Source organism: Denticeps clupeoides, unplaced genomic scaffold, assembly GCF_900700375.1.
Source record: "Denticeps clupeoides unplaced genomic scaffold, fDenClu1.1, whole genome shotgun sequence".
Lineage (NCBI taxonomy): Eukaryota > Metazoa > Chordata > Actinopteri > Clupeiformes > Denticipitidae > Denticeps > Denticeps clupeoides.
Window position 1 is genome coordinate 1 of NW_021629957.1, and position 13,253 is coordinate 13,253.

Consider the following 13,253-nt stretch of genomic DNA (forward strand, 5'->3'; position numbering starts at 1 on the left):
TTCTGCATCATAATTTGACCAGTAAAGCGGGAGTTTTCACTCTTTGATATGTGTTCAAGCCCCTTTGGTTTAAAGTTCAAGATTTTCAAGCAGAGTTTGTGTACGGACAAACCAGCTGAAGAATGCCCAATCTTGTCTGATCTCAGAAGCTAAGAAGGCTTGGGCCTGGTTAGTACTTGGATGGGAGACTACCTGGGAATACCAGGTGCTGTAAGCTTTAACTATTGAAAAACTTTTAAAATGAAAGTATTTACATGGCTTTGTTAACTTTTTTGCCTTTTTCCATCATAATTTGACAGTAAAGCGGGAGTTTTCACTCTTGATATGTGTTTAAGCCCCTTTGGTTTAAAGTTCAAGATTTTCAAGCAGAGTTTGTGTACGGACAAACCAGCTGAAGAATGCCCAATCGTTGTCTTATCTCAGAAGCTAAGAAGGCTTGGGCCTGGTTAGTACTTGGATGGGAGACTACCTGGGAATACCAGGTGCTGTAAGCTTTAACTATTGAAAAACTTTTAAAATAAAAGTATTTACATGGCTTTGTTAGCTTTTTTGCCTTTTCTCCATCATAATTTGACAGTAAAGCGGGAGTTTTCGCACTTTATAATGTTTTCAAAGCCCTTTTGTTTAAAGTCCAAGATTTTCAAGCAGAGTTTGCTTACAGACATGCCAGCTGAAGATTGCCCAATCTTGTCTGATCTCAGAAGCTAAGAAGGCCTGGGCCTGGTTAGTACTTGGATGGGAGACTACGTAGGAATGCCAGGTGCAGTAAGCTTTAACTATTGAAAACTTTTAAAATGAAAGTATTTACATCACTTTGTTAACTTTTTTTAAAGTAAGTTAAGGGGTATTTTCTTTCTTTGATATGTTTTCCCGCCTTTTTTCTTTTTTTTTTTTTTTTTTAACTTCTCTTCAGGTTTCTTTGTCTGTGTGTGCTCTACAACGATCATTCACAGGCTTGGAGCTGAATCGATTAGGTGGGGTTTTCCAGCCCTCGGCCTTCAGGTGCTACGCACCCTGATGTCAGTTTAATATCTGATATGTCATATTAAGCGGATTTTTAGAACAGGGAGTCGGCAATAGGGCCTGCTCCATCCGCTCCATTCATCGACCCAGTATTGCATTGCCTCTAGAAGGTGTGCACTTTATTTGTTGTATTGCAAATAAAAGCTTACCACTCCAACTTTTTGCCTTTTCTCCATCATAATTTGACAGTAAAGCGGGAGTTTTAACTCTTTGATATGTGTTCAAGCCCTTTTGGTTTAAAGTTCAAGATTTTCAAGCAGAGTTTGTGTATGGACAAACCAGCTGAAGAATGCCCAATCTTGTCTGATCTCAGAAGCTAAGAAGGCTTGGGCCTGGTTAGTACTTGGATGGGAGACTACCTGGGAATACCAGGTGCTGTAAGCTTTAACTATTGAAAAACTTTTAAAATGAAAGTATTTACATGGCTTTGTTAGCTTTTTTGCCTTTTCTCCATCATAATTTGACAGTAAAGCGGGAGTTTTCACTCTTTGATATGTGTTCAAGCCCCTTTGGTTTAAAGTTCAAGATTTTCAAGCAGAGTTTGTGTACGGACAAACCAGCTGAAGAATGCCCAATCTTGTCTGATCTCAGAAGCTAAGAAGGCTTGGGCCTGGTTAGTACTTGGATGGGAGACTACCTGGGAATACCAGGTGCTGTAAGCTTTAACTATTGAAAAACTTTTAAAATGAAAGTATTTACATGGCTTTGTTAGCTTTTTTTGCCTTTTCTCCATCATAATTTGACAGTAAAGCGGGAGTTTTCACTCTTTGATATGTGTTTAAGCCCCTTTGGTTTAAAGTTCAAGATTTTCAAGCAGAGTTTGTGTACGGACAAACCAGCTGAAGAATGCCCAATCTTGTCTTATCTCAGAAGCTAAGAAGGCTTGGGCCTGGTTAGTACTTGGATGGGAGACTACCTGGGAATACCAGGTGCTGTAAGCTTTAACTATTGAAAAACTTTTAAAATAAAAGTATTTACATGGCTTTGTTAGCTTTTTTGCCTTTTCTCCATCATAATTTGACAGTAAAGCGGGAGTTTTCGCACTTTATAATGTTTTCAAAGCCCTTTTGTTTAAAGTCCAAGATTTTCAAGCAGAGTTTGCTTACAGACATGCCAGCTGAAGATTGCCCAATCTTGTCTGATCTCAGAAGCTAAGAAGGCCTGGGCCTGGTTAGTACTTGGATGGGAGACTACGTAGGAATGCCAGGTGCAGTAAGCTTTAACTATTGAAAACTTTTAAAATGAAAGTATTTACATCACTTTGTTAACTTTTTTTAAAGTAAGTTAAGGGGTATTTTCTTTCTTTGATATGTTTTCCCGCCTTTTTTCTTTTTTTTTTTTTTTTTTTAACTTCTCTTCAGGTTTCTTTGTCTGTGTGTGCTCTACAACGATCATTCACAGGCTTGGAGCTGAATCGATTAGGTGGGGTTTTCCAGCCCTCGGCCTTCAGGTGCTACGCACCCTGATGTCAGTTTAATATCTGATATGTCATATTAAGCGGATTTTTAGAACAGGGAGTCGGCAATAGGGCCTGCTCCATCCGCTCCATTCATCGACCCAGTATTGCATTGCCTCTAGAAGGTGTGCACTTTATTTGTTGTATTGCAAATAAAAGCTTACCACTCCAACTTTTTGCCTTTTCTCCATCATAATTTGACAGTAAAGCGGGAGTTTTAACTCTTTGATATGTGTTCAAGCCCTTTTGGTTTAAAGTTCAAGATTTTCAAGCAGAGTTTGTGTATGGACAAACCAGCTGAAGAATGCCCAATCTTGTCTGATCTCAGAAGCTAAGAAGGCTTGGGCCTGGTTAGTACTTGGATGGGAGACTACCTGGGAATACCAGGTGCTGTAAGCTTTAACTATTGAAAAACTTTTAAAATGAAAGTATTTACATGGCTTTGTTAGCTTTTTTTGCCTTTTCTGCATCATAATTTGACAGTAAAGCGGGAGTTTTCACTCTTTGATATGTGTTCAAGCCCCTTTGGTTTAAAGTTCAAGATTTTCAAGCAGAGTTTGTGTACGGACAAACCAGCTGAAGAATGCCCAATCTTGTCTGATCTCAGAAGCTAAGAAGGCTTGGGCCTGGTTAGTACTTGGATGGGAGACTACCTGGGAATACCAGGTGCTGTAAGCTTTAACTATTGAAAAACTTTTAAAATGAAAGTATTTACATGGCTTTGTTAGCTTTTTTGCCTTTTTCTCCATCATAATTTGACAGTAAAGCGGGAGTTTTCACTCTTTGATATGTGTTTAAGCCCCTTTGGTTTAAAGTTCAAGATTTTCAAGCAGAGTTTGTGTACGGACAAACCAGCTGAAGAATGCCCAATCTTGTCTTATCTCAGAAGCTAAGAAGGCTTGGGCCTGGTTAGTACTTGGATGGGAGACTACCTGGGAATACCAGGTGCTGTAAGCTTTAACTATTGAAAAACTTTTAAAATAAAAGTATTTACATGGCTTTGTTAGCTTTTTTGCCTTTTCTCCATCATAATTTGACAGTAAAGCGGGAGTTTTCGCACTTTATAATGTTTTCAAAGCCCTTTTGTTTAAAGTCCAAGATTTTCAAGCAGAGTTTGCTTACAGACATGCCAGCTGAAGATTGCCCAATCTTGTCTGATCTCAGAAGCTAAGAAGGCCTGGGCCTGGTTAGTACTTGGATGGGAGACTACGTAGGAATGCCAGGTGCAGTAAGCTTTAACTATTGAAAACTTTTAAAATGAAAGTATTTACATCACTTTGTTAACTTTTTTTAAAGTAAGTTAAGGGGTATTTTCTTTCTTTGATATGTTTTCCCGCCTTTTTCTTTTTTTTTTTTTTTTTTAACTTCTCTTCAGGTTTCTTTGTCTGTGTGTGCTCTACAACGATCATTCACAGGCTTGGAGCTGAATCGATTAGGTGGGGTTTTCCAGCCCTCGGCCTTCAGGTGCTACGCACCCTGATGTCAGTTTAATATCTGATATGTCATATTAAGCGGATTTTTAGAACAGGGAGTCGGCAATAGGGCCTGCTCCATCCGCTCCATTCATCGACCCAGTATTGCATTGCCTCTAGAAGGTGTGCACTTTATTTGTTGTATTGCAAATAAAAGCTTACCACTCCAACTTTTTGCCTTTTCTCCATCATAATTTGACAGTAAAGCGGGAGTTTTAACTCTTTGATATGTGTTCAAGCCCTTTTGGTTTAAAGTTCAAGATTTTCAAGCAGAGTTTGTGTATGGACAAACCAGCTGAAGAATGCCCAATCTTGTCTGATCTCAGAAGCTAAGAAGGCTTGGGCCTGGTTAGTACTTGGATGGGAGACTACCTGGGAATACCAGGTGCTGTAAGCTTTAACTATTGAAAAACTTTTAAAATGAAAGTATTTACATGGCTTTGTTAGCTTTTTTGCCTTTTCTCCATCATAATTTGACAGTAAAGCGGGAGTTTTCACTCTTTGATATGTGTTTAAGCCCCTTTGGTTTAAAGTTCAAGATTTTCAAGCAGAGTTTGTGTACGGACAAACCAGCTGAAGAATGCCCAATCTTGTCTGATCTCAGAAGCTAAGAAGGCTTGAGCCTGGTTAGTACTTGGATGGGAGACTACCTGGGAATACCAGGTGCTGTAAGCTTTAACTATTGAAAAACTTTTAAAATGAAAGTATTTACATGGCTTTGTTAGCTTTTTTGCCTTTTCTCCATCATAATTTGACAGTAAAGCGGGAGTTTTCGCACTTTATAATGTTTTCAAAGCCCTTTTGGTTTAAAGTTCAAGATTTTCAAGCAGAGTTTGTGTACAGACAAACCAGCTGAAGAATGCCCAATCTTGTCTGATCTCAGAAGCTAAGAAGGCTTGGGCCTGGTTAGTACTTGGATGGGAGACTACCTGGGAATACCAGGTGCTGTAAGCTTTAACTATTGAAAAACTTTTAAAATAAAAGTATTTACATGGCTTTGTTAGCTTTTTTGCCTTTTCTCCATCATAATTTGACAGTAAAGCGGGAGTTTTCGCACTTTGATATGTGTTCAAAGCCCTTTTGGTTTAAAGTTCAAGATTTTCAAGCAGAGTTTGTGTACGGACAAACCAGCTGAAGAATGCCCAATCTTGTCTTATCTCAGAAGCTAAGAAGGCTTGGGCCTGGTTAGTACTTGGATGGGAGACTACCTGGGAATACCAGGTGCTGTAAGCTTTAACTATTGAAAAACTTTTAAAATAAAAGTATTTACATGGCTTTGTTAGCTTTTTTGCCTTTTCTCCATCATAATTTGACAGTAAAGCGGGAGTTTTCGCACTCTTGATATGTTTTCAAAGCCCTTTGGTTTAAAGTTCAAGATTTTCAAGCAGAGTTTGTGTACGGACAAACCAGCTGAAGATGCCCAATCTTGTCTGATCTCAGAAGCTAAGAAGGCTTGGGCCTGGTTAGTACTTGGATGGGAGACTACCTGGGAATACCAGGTGCTGTAAGCTTTAACTATTGAAAAACTTTTAAAATGAAAGTATTTACATGGCTTTGTTAGCTTTTTTGCCTTTTTCTCCATCATAATTTGACAGTAAAGCGGGAGTTTTCGCACTTTGATATGTTTCAAAGCCCTTTTGGTTTAAAGTTCAAGATTTTCAAGCAGAGTTTGTGTAAGGACAAACCAGCTGAAGAATGCCCAATCTTGTCTGATCTCAGAAGCTAAGAAGGCTTGGGCCTGGTTAGTACTTGGATGGGAGACTACCTGGGAATACCAGGTGCTGTAAGCTTTAACTATTGAAAAACTTTTAAAATGAAAGTATTTACATGGCTTTGTTAGCTTTTTTGCCTTTTCTCCATCATAATTTGACAGTAAAGCGGGAGTTTTCGCACTCTTGATATGTGTTTCAAAGCCCTTTGGTTTAAAGTTCAAGATTTTCAAGCAGAGTTTGTGTACGGACAAACCAGCTGAAGAATGCCCAATCTTGTCTGATCTCAGAAGCTAAGAAGGCTTGGCCTGGTTAGTACTTGGATGGGAGACTACCTGGGAATACCAGGTGCTGTAAGCTTTAACTATTGAAAAACTTTTAAAATAAAAGTATTTACATGGCTTTGTTAGCTTTTTTGCCTTTTCTCCATCATAATTTGACAGTAAAGCGGGAGTTTTCGCACATTATAATGTTATCAAAGCCCTTTTGGTTTAAAGTTCAAGATTTTCAAGCAGAGTTTGTGTACAGACAAACCAGCTGAAGAATGCCCAATGTTGTCTGATCTCAGAAGCTAAGAAGGCTTGGGCCTGGTTAGTACTTGGATGGGAGACTACCTGGGAATACCAGGTGCTGTAAGCTTTAACTATTGAAAAACTTTTAAAATAAAAGTATTTACATGGCTTTGTTAGCTTTTTTGCCTTTTCTCCATCATAATTTGACAGTAAAGCGGGAGTTTTCACTCTTTGATATGTGTTTAAGCCCCTTTGGTTTAAAGTTCAAGATTTTCAAGCAGAGTTTGTGTACGGACAAACCAGCTGAAGAATGCCCAATCTTGTCTTATCTCAGAAGCTAAGAAGGCTTGGGCCTGGTTAGTACTTGGATGGGAGACTACCTGGGAATACCAGGTGCTGTAAGCTTTAACTATTGAAAAACTTTTAAAATAAAAGTATTTACATGGCTTTGTTAGCTTTTTTGCCTTTTCTCCATCATAATTTGACAGTAAAGCGGGAGTTTTCGCACTTTATAATGTTTTCAAAGCCCTTTTGTTTAAAGTCCAAGATTTTCAAGCAGAGTTTGCTTACAGACATGCCAGCTGAAGATTGCCCAATCTTGTCTGATCTCAGAAGCTAAGAAGGCCTGGGCCTGGTTAGTACTTGGATGGGAGACTACGTAGGAATGCCAGGTGCAGTAAGCTTTAACTATTGAAAACTTTTAAAATGAAAGTATTTACATCACTTTGTTAACTTTTTTTTAAAGTAAGTTAAGGGGTATTTTCTTTCTTTGATATGTTTTCCCGCCTTTTTTCTTTTTTTTTTTTTTTTTTTAACTTCTCTTCAGGTTTCTTTGTCTGTGTGTGCTCTACAACGATCATTCACAGGCTTGGAGCTGAATCGATTAGGTGGGGTTTTCCAGCCCTCGGCCTTCAGGTGCTACGCACCCTGATGTCAGTTTAATATCTGATATGTCATATTAAGCGGATTTTTAGAACAGGGAGTCGGCAATAGGGCCTGCTCCATCCGCTCCATTCATCGACCCAGTATTGCATTGCCTCTAGAAGGTGTGCACTTTATTTGTTGTATTGCAAATAAAAGCTTACCACTCCAACTTTTTGCCTTTTCTCCATCATAATTTGACAGTAAAGCGGGAGTTTTAACTCTTTGATATGTGTTCAAGCCCTTTTGGTTTAAAGTTCAAGATTTTCAAGCAGAGTTTGTGTATGGACAAACCAGCTGAAGAATGCCCAATCTTGTCTGATCTCAGAAGCTAAGAAGGCTTGGGCCTGGTTAGTACTTGGATGGGAGACTACCTGGGAATACCAGGTGCTGTAAGCTTTAACTATTGAAAAACTTTTAAAATGAAAGTATTTACATGGCTTTGTTAGCTTTTTTGCCTTTTCTCCATCATAATTTGACAGTAAAGCGGGAGTTTTCGCACTTTATAATGTTTCAAAGCCCTTTTGGTTTAAAGTTCAAGATTTTCAAGCAGAGTTTGTGTACAGACAAACCAGCTGAAGAATGCCCAATCTTGTCTGATCTCAGAAGCTAAGAAGGCTTGGGCCTGGTTAGTACTTGGATGGGAGACTACCTGGGAATACCAGGTGCTGTAAGCTTTAACTATTGAAAAACTTTTAAAATGAAAGTATTTACATGGCTTTGTTAGCTTTTTTGCCTTTTCTCCATCATAATTTGACAGTAAAGCGGGAGTTTTCACTCTTTGATATGTGTTTAAGCCCCTTTGGTTTAAAGTTCAAGATTTTCAAGCAGAGTTTGTGTACGGACAAACCAGCTGAAGAATGCCCAATCTTGTCTTATCTCAGAAGCTAAGAAGGCTTGGGCCTGGTTAGTACTTGGATGGGAGACTACCTGGGAATACCAGGTGCTGTAAGCTTTAACTATTGAAAAACTTTTAAAATAAAAGTATTTACATGGCTTTGTTAGCTTTTTTGCCTTTTCTCCATCATAATTTGACAGTAAAGCGGGAGTTTTCGCACTTTATAATGTTTTCAAAGCCCTTTTGTTTAAAGTCCAAGATTTTCAAGCAGAGTTTGCTTACAGACATGCCAGCTGAAGATTGCCCAATCTTGTCTGATCTCAGAAGCTAAGAAGGCCTGGGCCTGGTTAGTACTTGGATGGGAGACTACGTAGGAATGCCAGGTGCAGTAAGCTTTAACTATTGAAAACTTTTAAAATGAAAGTATTTACATCACTTTGTTAACTTTTTTTAAAGTAAGTTAAGGGGTATTTTCTTTCTTTGATATGTTTTCCCGCCTTTTTTCTTTTTTTTTTTTTTTTTTAACTTCTCTTCAGGTTTCTTTGTCTGTGTGTGCTCTACAACGATCATTCACAGGCTTGGAGCTGAATCGATTAGGTGGGGTTTTCCAGCCCTCGGCCTTCAGGTGCTACGCACCCTGATGTCAGTTTAATATCTGATATGTCATATTAAGCGGATTTTTAGAACAGGGAGTCGGCAATAGGGCCTGCTCCATCCGCTCCATTCATCGACCCAGTATTGCATTGCCTCTAGAAGGTGTGCACTTTATTTGTTGTATTGCAAATAAAAGCTTACCACTCCAACTTTTTGCCTTTTCTCCATCATAATTTGACAGTAAAGCGGGAGTTTTCACTCTTTGATATGTGTTCAAGCCCTTTGGTTTAAAGTTCAAGATTTTCAAGCAGAGTTTGTGTATGGACAAACCAGCTGAAGAATGCCCAATCTTGTCTGATCTCAGAAGCTAAGAAGGCTTGGGCCTGGTTAGTACTTGGATGGGAGACTACCTGGGAATACCAGGTGCTGTAAGCTTTAACTATTGAAAAACTTTTAAAATGAAAGTATTTACATGGCTTTGTTAGCTTTTTTGCCTTTTCTCCATCATAATTTGACAGTAAAGCGGGAGTTTTCGCACTTTATAATGTTTTCAAGCCCTTTGGTTTAAAGTTCAAGATTTTCAAGCAGAGTTTGTGTACAGACAACCAGCTGAAGAATGCCCAATCTTGTCTGATCTCAGAAGCTAAGAAGGCTTGGGCCTGGTTAGTACTTGGATGGGAGACTACCTGGGAATACCAGGTGCTGTAAGCTTTAACTATTGAAAAACTTTTAAAATAAAAGTATTTACATGGCTTTGTTAGCTTTTTTTGCCTTTTCTCCATCATAATTTGACAGTAAAGCGGGAGTTTTCGCACATTATAATGTTATCAAAGCCCCTTTGGTTTAAAGTTCAAGATTTTCAAGCAGAGTTTGTGTACGGACAAACCAGCTGAAGAATGCCCAATCTTGTCTTATCTCAGAAGCTAAGAAGGCTTGGGCCTGGTTAGTACTTGGATGGGAGACTACCTGGGAATACCAGGTGCTGTAAGCTTTAACTATTGAAAAACTTTTAAAATAAAAGTATTTACATGGCTTTGTTAGCTTTTTTGCCTTTTCTCCATCATAATTTGACAGTAAAGCGGGAGTTTTCGCACTTTATAATGTTTTCAAAGCCCTTTTGTTTAAAGTCCAAGATTTTCAAGCAGAGTTTGCTTACAGACATGCCAGCTGAAGATTGCCCAATCTTGTCTGATCTCAGAAGCTAAGAAGGCCTGGGCCTGGTTAGTACTTGGATGGGAGACTACGTAGGAATGCCAGGTGCAGTAAGCTTTAACTATTGAAAACTTTTAAAATGAAAGTATTTACATCACTTTGTTAACTTTTTTTTAAAGTAAGTTAAGGGGTATTTTCTTTCTTTGATATGTTTTCCCGCCTTTTTTTTTTTTTTTTTTTTTTTTTTTTTTAACTTCTCTTCAGGTTTCTTTGTCTGTGTGTGCTCTACAACGATCATTCACAGGCTTGGAGCTGAATCGATTAGGTGGGGTTTTCCAGCCCTCGGCCTTCAGGTGCTACGCACCCTGATGTCAGTTTAATATCTGATATGTCATATTAAGCGGATTTTTAGAACAGGGAGTCGGCAATAGGGCCTGCTCCATCCGCTCCATTCATCGACCCAGTATTGCATTGCCTCTAGAAGGTGTGCACTTTATTTGTTGTATTGCAAATAAAAGCTTACCACTCCAACTTTTTGCCTTTTCTCCATCATAATTTGACAGTAAAGCGGGAGTTTTAACTCTTTGATATGTGTTCAAGCCCTTTTGGTTTAAAGTTCAAGATTTTCAAGCAGAGTTTGTGTATGGACAAACCAGCTGAAGAATGCCCAATCTTGTCTGATCTCAGAAGCTAAGAAGGCTTGGGCCTGGTTAGTACTTGGATGGGAGACTACCTGGGAATACCAGGTGCTGTAAGCTTTAACTATTGAAAAACTTTTAAAATGAAAGTATTTACATGGCTTTGTTAGCTTTTTTTGCCTTTTCTCCATCATAATTTGACAGTAAAGCGGGAGTTTTCACTCTTTGATATGTGTTTAAGCCCCTTTGGTTTAAAGTTCAAGATTTTCAAGCAGAGTTTGTGTACGGACAAACCAGCTGAAGAATGCCCAATCTTGTCTGATCTCAGAAGCTAAGAAGGCTTGGGCCTGGTTAGTACTTGGATGGGAGACTACCTGGGAATACCAGGTGCTGTAAGCTTTAACTATTGAAAAACTTTTAAAATGAAAGTATTTACATGGCTTTGTTAGCTTTTTTTGCCTTTTCTCCATCATAATTTGACAGTAAAGCGGGAGTTTTCGCACATTATAATGTTATCAAAGCCCTTTTGGTTTAAAGTTCAAGATTTTCAAGCAGAGTTTGTGTACAGACAAACCAGCTGAAGAATGCCCAATGTTGTCTGATCTCAGAAGCTAAGAAGGCTTGGGCCTGGTTAGTACTTGGATGGGAGACTACCTGGGAATACCAGGTGCTGTAAGCTTTAACTATTGAAAAACTTTTAAAATAAAGTATTTACATGGCTTTGTTAGCTTTTTTGCCTTTTCTCCATCATAATTTGACAGTAAAGCGGGAGTTTTCACTCTTTGATATGTGTTTAAGCCCCTTTGGTTTAAAGTTCAAGATTTTCAAGCAGAGTTTGTGTACGGACAAACCAGCTGAAGAATGCCCAATCTTGTCTTATCTCAGAAGCTAAGAAGGCTTGGGCCTGGTTAGTACTTGGATGGGAGACTACCTGGGAATACCAGGTGCTGTAAGCTTTAACTATTGAAAAACTTTTAAAATAAAAGTATTTACATGGCTTTGTTAGCTTTTTTGCCTTTTCTCCATCATAATTTGACAGTAAAGCGGGAGTTTTCGCACTTTATAATGTTTTCAAAGCCCTTTTGTTTAAAGTCCAAGATTTTCAAGCAGAGTTTGCTTACAGACATGCCAGCTGAAGATTGCCCAATCTTGTCTGATCTCAGAAGCTAAGAAGGCCTGGGCCTGGTTAGTACTTGGATGGGAGACTACGTAGGAATGCCAGGTGCAGTAAGCTTTAACTATTGAAAACTTTTAAAATGAAAGTATTTACATCACTTTGTTAACTTTTTTTAAAGTAAGTTAAGGGGTATTTTCTTTCTTTGATATGTTTTCCCGCCTTTTTTCTTTTTTTTTTTTTTTTTTTTTTTTAACTTCTCTTCAGGTTTCTTTGTCTGTGTGTGCTCTACAACGATCATTCACAGGCTTGGAGCTGAATCGATTAGGTGGGGTTTTCCAGCCCTCGGCCTTCAGGTGCTACGCACCCTGATGTCAGTTTAATATCTGATATGTCATATTAAGCGGATTTTTAGAACAGGGAGTCGGCAATAGGGCCTGCTCCATCCGCTCCATTCATCGACCCAGTATTGCATTGCCTCTAGAAGGTGTGCACTTTATTTGTTGTATTGCAAATAAAAGCTTACCACTCCAACTTTTTGCCTTTTCTCCATCATAATTTGACAGTAAAGCGGGAGTTTTAACTCTTTGATATGTGTTCAAGCCCTTTTGGTTTAAAGTTCAAGATTTTCAAGCAGAGTTTGTGTACGGACAAACCAGCTGAAGAATGCCCAATCTTGTCTGATCTCAGAAGCTAAGAAGGCTTGGGCCTGGTTAGTACTTGGATGGGAGACTACCTGGGAATACCAGGTGCTGTAAGCTTTAACTATTGAAAAACTTTTAAAATGAAAGTATTTACATGGCTTTGTTAGCTTTTTTGCCTTTTTTTCCATCATAATTTGACAGTAAAGCGGGAGTTTTCACTCTTTGATATGTGTTTAAGCCCTTTTGGTTTAAAGTTCAAGATTTTCAAGCAGAGTTTGTGTACGGACAAACCAGCTGAAGAATGCCCAATGTTGTCTTATCTCAGAAGCTAAGAAGGCTTGGGCCTGGTTAGTACTTGGATGGGAGACTACCTGGGAATACCAGGTGCTGTAAGCTTTAACTATTGAAAAACTTTTAAAATGAAAGTATTTACATGGCTTTGTTAACTTTTTTGCCTTTTTCCATCATAATTTGACAGTAAAGCGGGAGTTTTCACTCTTTGATATGTGTTTAAGCCCCTTTGGTTTAAAGTTCAAGATTTTCAAGCAGAGTTTGTGTACGGACAAACCAGCTGAAGAATGCCCAATCTTGTCTTATCTCAGAAGCTAAGAAGGCTTGATCCTGGTTAGTACTTGGATGGGAGACTACCTGGGAATACCAGGTGCTGTAAGCTTTAACTATTGAAAAACTTTTAAAATAAAAGTATTTACATGGCTTTGTTAGCTTTTTTGCCTTTTCTCCATCATAATTTGACAGTAAAGCGGGAGTTTTCGCACTTTATAATGTTTTCAAAGCCCTTTTGTTTAAAGTCCAAGATTTTCAAGCAGAGTTTGCTTACAGACATGCCAGCTGAAGATTGCCCAATCTTGTCTGATCTCAGAAGCTAAGAAGGCCTGGGCCTGGTTAGTACTTGGATGGGAGACTACCTGGGAATACCAGGTGCTGTAAGCTTTAACTATTGAAAAACTTTTAAAATAAAAGTATTTACATGGCTTTGTTAGCTTTTTTGCCTTTTCTCCATCATAATTTGACAGTAAAGCGGGAGTTTTCGCACATTATAATGTTATCAAAGCCCTTTTGGTTTAAAGTTCAAGGTTTTCAAGCAGAGTTTGTGTACAGACAAACCAGCTGAAGAATGCCCAATGTTGTCTGATCTCAGAAGCTAAGAAGGCTTGGGCCT

The 13,253-nt window shown here is 38.6% G+C and overlaps 14 pseudogenes; all 14 read left to right on the forward strand.

The window, feature by feature from the left end:
- Positions 1-98: 98 nt before the first annotated feature.
- LOC114778365 (uncharacterized) lies at positions 99-217 on the forward strand (annotated as a pseudogene).
- A 1,071-nt stretch (positions 218-1,288) lies between these two features.
- LOC114778348 (uncharacterized) lies at positions 1,289-1,407 on the forward strand (annotated as a pseudogene).
- A 159-nt stretch (positions 1,408-1,566) lies between these two features.
- Positions 1,567-1,685, forward strand: LOC114778335 (uncharacterized; annotated as a pseudogene).
- A 1,074-nt stretch (positions 1,686-2,759) lies between these two features.
- Positions 2,760-2,878, forward strand: LOC114778349 (uncharacterized; annotated as a pseudogene).
- Positions 2,879-3,038: 160 nt separating this feature from the next.
- LOC114778336 (uncharacterized) lies at positions 3,039-3,157 on the forward strand (annotated as a pseudogene).
- Positions 3,158-4,229: 1,072 nt separating this feature from the next.
- LOC114778350 (uncharacterized) lies at positions 4,230-4,348 on the forward strand (annotated as a pseudogene).
- A 438-nt stretch (positions 4,349-4,786) lies between these two features.
- Positions 4,787-4,905, forward strand: LOC114778346 (uncharacterized; annotated as a pseudogene).
- Positions 4,906-7,373: 2,468 nt separating this feature from the next.
- Positions 7,374-7,492, forward strand: LOC114778351 (uncharacterized; annotated as a pseudogene).
- A 159-nt stretch (positions 7,493-7,651) lies between these two features.
- Positions 7,652-7,770, forward strand: LOC114778347 (uncharacterized; annotated as a pseudogene).
- Positions 7,771-8,841: 1,071 nt separating this feature from the next.
- LOC114778352 (uncharacterized) lies at positions 8,842-8,960 on the forward strand (annotated as a pseudogene).
- Positions 8,961-10,316: 1,356 nt separating this feature from the next.
- Positions 10,317-10,435, forward strand: LOC114778353 (uncharacterized; annotated as a pseudogene).
- A 160-nt stretch (positions 10,436-10,595) lies between these two features.
- On the forward strand, positions 10,596-10,714 carry LOC114778337 (uncharacterized; annotated as a pseudogene).
- A 1,357-nt stretch (positions 10,715-12,071) lies between these two features.
- Positions 12,072-12,190, forward strand: LOC114778338 (uncharacterized; annotated as a pseudogene).
- Positions 12,191-12,905: 715 nt separating this feature from the next.
- LOC114778334 (uncharacterized) lies at positions 12,906-13,024 on the forward strand (annotated as a pseudogene).
- The last annotated feature ends 229 nt before the right edge of the window (positions 13,025-13,253 follow it).